At 36.2% G+C, this 5,246-nt stretch overlaps 1 pseudogene; it reads left to right on the top strand.

The window, feature by feature from the left end:
- Window positions 1–340: 340 nt before the first annotated feature.
- On the top strand, window positions 341–4,727 carry LOC149750016 (dnaJ homolog subfamily C member 7 pseudogene; annotated as a pseudogene).
- Window positions 4,728–5,246: the final 519 nt, after the last annotated feature.

A 5,246-nucleotide genomic window follows, 5' to 3' on the forward strand; every position in this document is an offset into this window, starting at 1 on the left:
CCGATCACTCTCTCCCCAGCTCCATGGAAGCTTTGAAAAGCAATAGTCTCACAACTATAGTAACTGTGAAATCAAGTAGTCTAGCAGCCACCGGAGGAGCCAGAATAGTTTGGAGCTTCCTAAAAAGCCCCAGAGAACTGTCACCCTTTGACTTGCTTGCAGCATGATGAAAAGTCCAGTTTCAGTACTTGTTTTTACTTGACCCAACTCAGAACTCACTCTCTGTCAACAGCCCTAACCTGTATGGCATTTGCTGAAAAGAATCAACAGCAATTGTTTAACATAACAGTTGCCTGAGGTAGTGACACCAGTCAGAGGTAAAACTTAGGGCTTTGTCAGGCTCCGCATAATCAGGAAGTGAAGGCTAAGACAGAGAGGTAGACTGCTTGTCAAAACATTAAAGACATGCTCAACAGAGCCTCTCAGCAAAGGTTGGTAGACTCACTGGTTCACGACATTTAAGAAAATCTCTATTTGTTAGCTTACAACTAGGATAACTGAGCACACATCAATTGCCACATAACAAATAATACACACTTTAAAGAAATAGTCAAAAAAATACAAAATAACAATAACAATAAAACAAATAACAATGACAACAAACCCTAGTGGGAGAGAGAATTGGATTGCTAAAGGTGCCATGGTACATTATTCTAAATGTCTAGATAATCAATAAAAACTTACAAGATACCCCAAAAAACAGGAAAGTATAACCCATACACAGGCAATGGGAAAAACAAGCAGTCAATAGGAACTGACCCTGAGAATTCTAGTAAGATGTTAAACTTACTCGAATTTAAATCAGCTATCATAAATACATGCAAAGAACTAAAGGAAAACTTATATAAAAATGAGAAATATGTGTCACCAAAAAAAAGAATATCAGTAAAGAGACAGGAAGTGTAAAAAAGAACCAGGTAGAGGGTCCCAGAGGTAAGATGGTGGCTGCCCTGGAGTGCAATGCGGTAACAGCGGCAACTGAACCAGAGCTGCTATATGACGAGGAAGCAAAGAGATATGTGTCCTAAAAATGCTAGCTATTACAGGAATCGAGCAGCCACCTTGATGATGCTCAGAAAGTTCTGGGAAGCTCTGGGAGATGCACAGCAGTCAGTGAGGGACATCTACGAGAGGACAAATGCCACCTATCTCTAGGGAATGCTACGGTGGCATGTCGTAGTTTCCAGAGAGCCCTAGAACTGGGTCAAAAAAATGCTCAGGCACAACAGGAGTTCAAGAATGCCAATGCAGTCATAGAATATGAGAAAATAGCAGAAACGGATTTTGAGAAGCGGGATTTTCGGAAGGTTGTTTTCTGCATGCACCGTGCCCTAGAATATGCCCCTGCCTGCCATCACTTCAAAATCCTCAAAGCAGAATGTTTAGCAATGCTGGGTCATTATCCAGAAGCACAGTGTGTGGCCAGTGACATTTTATGAACGGATTCCACCAATGCCGATGCTCTGTATGTACGAAGTCTTTGCCTTGATTATGAAGACTGTATTGAGAAGGTGGTTCAGTTTTTTTGTCCAAGCTCTCAGGTTGGCTCCTGACCATGAGAAGGCCTGCGTCACTTGCAGAAATGCCAAAGCACTTAAAGCAAAGAAAGAAGATGGGAATAAAGCATTTAAAGAAGGAAATTACAAGTTAGCATGTGAACTGTTCACAGAAGCCCTGGGGATAGACCCCAATAATATAAGAACAAATGCTAAACTCTACTGTCATCAGGGTATGGTTAATTCCAAGCTTAAGAAACTAGATGATGCAATAGAAGACTGCACAAATGCAGTGAAGCTTGATGACACTTATATAAAAGCCTACTTGAGAAGAGGTCAGTGTTACATGGACACAGAACACTATGAAGAAGCAGTACGGGACTATGAAAAAGTATATCAGATGTAGAAAACAAAAGAACACAAACAGCTCCTAAAAAATGCACAGCTGGAACTGAAGAAGAGTAAGAGGAAAGATTACTACAAGATTCTTGGAGTAGACAAGAATGCCTCTGAGGACGAGATCAAGAAAGCTTATTGGAAACGGGCCTTGATGCACCATCCAGATCACCACAGTGGAGCCATTGCTGAAGTTCAGAAGGAGGAGGAGAAAAAGTTCAAGGAAGTCAGAGAAGCTTTTACCATTCTCTTTGATCCCAAGAAAAAGACTCGCTATGACAGTGAACAAGACCTGGATGAAGAGGGCATGAATATGGGTGATTTTCATGCAAACAGTATCTTCAAGACATTCTTCGGTGGTCCTGGGGGTTTCAGCTTTGAAGCATCTGGTGCAGGGAACTTTTTTTTTCAATTTGGCTAATGAAAGGAAACCATCCAGAGCCCAGAAAATGCAGACTTGCTCAGTTTAACCTCCAGTGTGGACACAGTTCGCCTCCTCCCTTCATCATGATCCACATACTTAGAGCAGTTTCATTCTTTCAATTAGATACCCAGTGTCTGAGTGAGTGGGTTGAAGGAAAGCGAGCCAGCACCGAAGACTGCAGGTAGGGGAGGGAGGTGGGGGTGGACAGGGCAGCTTGTGAATTTTTGTTTTACTGTTTAACTTTATTAAAACAAAACAAAACAAAAAATGAACCAAGTCGAAATTCTACAGTTGGAAAGTAAAACAATTAATATAAAACATTCACTAGGGGGGCTCAACAAGAGATTACACTGACAGAAGGAAGAATCAGTTATCATGAATAAGGGTCAATTGAGATTATCCAGTCTGAGAAAGAAAATGAAAAAGGAATAAATAAAAACAACAGAGCCTTTTGGTTCTAATGGGACACCATCAAGCATACCAACATATGGCTAATGTAGGCCCCAGAAGGACTGGAGAGAGAGAAAGGTGTAGAAAGACTATCTGAAGATGGAATGGTCGCAAACTTCCCAAATTTGACCAAAAAGTATTATACTGTAATCTAAGTAGCTCAATAAATTCTATGTAGAATCAACACAAAGAGATCCATGTTTAGAGACATCTTAGTCAAATTGCTGAAAACCAAGATAATGAAAGAATGCGGAAGTAACAAGAGAAAAGCAACTTGTCATCTGCAAGCTGTCTTTAGTAAGATAACATCTGACTTTTCATTAGGGATCAGGAAGGTCAGAAGGCAGTGGGATGGCATGTTTAAAGTGCTGAAATAGAAGATTGTCAACTAAGAATTCTACATCTGGCAAAATTAACCTTGAAAAATGAGGAAGAAATTAAGACATTCTCAAGTAAATAAAATCAGAGAATTCATGGATAGCATGTCTGCTCCAGAAGAAATAATAAAACATTTAACTTCAAGCTGAAATAAAAGGATATTAAACAGTAACTTAAATACACGTGAAGAAATAAAGAACACTGGTTGAGGTAAATACATAGGTAAATATAAAAGACAGTATCAGTGTATTTTCATTTGTAACACTTTTCTAATCCTCTCTGGTTTTTAAAAACTGCATAAAGCAATCCTTATAAAACTGTGTTGATATGTTTATAGTGTATACATTTGTAATTTGTATGTCCATACAGTGGAGATGAGGGGATAGGAATGGAGCTCATTGGAGCAATCACTTTGTAATTTAGAAATATGTGGAAATTAAACATGTTCCTAAGTAACAAATGGGCAAAGAAGAATCAGTGGGATTCTTCTTTGTAATTTCCCCTATAATTCAAGGGGAAATTACAAAATACTTTGAACTGAATTAAAATGGTAGCACAAAACTTATGAGACATAGCTAAAGCAGTCATTAGAAGAAAATGTACAACTGTAAACACTTATATTAAAAAAGAACTTAGATTAATAACTTAACCTTCCACTAGGGAAAAAAATAGTAAAAGGAAAGAATATTAAACCTAAAGCAAGCAGAAGGAAGGAAATAATACAGATTAGTGCAGAAATTAATGAAAAATAAAGAAGAAAAACAATAAGGAAAATCAACAAAATAAAAAGTTGGTTCTTGAAAAGATCAACAGAATTGACAAACCATTACCTAGCCTAACTAAGAAAGAAAGAAAACTCCAATTAGGAATAAAAGAAGGACATGACCTAAGACATATATAGAAAGTAAAATATAAGGGAATATTATGAACCATTATGTGCCATCAAGCTCAAAATCTAGAAGAAATGAACAAATTCCTAGAAAGATACAAACTACTAAAGCTGCTTTACGAAGAAATAGAAGATATAAATAAACCTATAACAAGTAAAGAGAGTGAATTAGTAACAAAAATTCTTTCCACTAAGAAAACCCCACTCACATAGATTCTACCAAATAGTGAATTCTACCAATTAGAAAAGAATTAGCAACAATCATTCACAAGCCTTTCCAAAGAAAATACAGATGAGAAACAATTCCCAACTCATTCTATAAGGCCACTGTTACCCACAGCATATATAAAGATTTAAACACCATAACAAAATGGAATATGCTACAGAAATTCAAGGCTGGTTCAACATACTAAAGTCGATTAATACATTCCATATTATAGAATAAAGGACAAAATTCACATAATTAGCTCAAAAGATGCAGAAAAAATTTTATAATATTCAACACATTTTCATGATAAAATACATAACAAACCTAGGAGCAGAATGGAACTTGCTTAACCTTATAAAGAGCAGCAATGGAAAATCCACAATTAACTTCATATTTAATGGTAAAAGACTGCATGCATTCCCTTAAGATCAAAACAAGACACGAATTTCAATCTCATATCTTCTATTCAACACTGTACTGGAGATTCTAGATAGGAAAATTAGACAAGAAAGTGAAATAGAACATCCAGATTGGAAAAGAAGATATAAAACTACCACTATTTGCAGATGATATGATCTTGTATATAAAATCCTACCAAACTCACCACAAAACTATTGCAGTTGATAAATGAGTTAAACACAATTGCAGGATATGAACAATATAAAAAATTCAATTTCAAAGATAAATTTAAGAAATAATTCTATCCACAAGACCATAAAATGATAAAATACATAGAAATAAATTTTTAAAAAGATGTGCATCACTAATACACTGAAAACTGAAAAATATCATTGAAATAAATTGAAGATGTTCTAAATAAATGGAAAGACATCCCATGTTCACTTAGTAGTGTTAAAATGTCATTACTCTTCAAATTGTTCTGAAAAATCAATGTGCTCCCTATCAGCATACCATTTGACCTCTTTGCAGAAACTGAAAAAATCCAAAATTCACTTGGAAACTCAAGAGACTGAAAATAGCCAAAAACATCTTGAAAAATAACAA

This window comes from Delphinapterus leucas, chromosome 2 (genome assembly GCF_059928025.1).
Source record: "Delphinapterus leucas isolate spDelLeu-1000000601 "Yukka" chromosome 2, BTC_Dleu_Yukka2, whole genome shotgun sequence".
Lineage (NCBI taxonomy): Eukaryota > Metazoa > Chordata > Mammalia > Artiodactyla > Monodontidae > Delphinapterus > Delphinapterus leucas.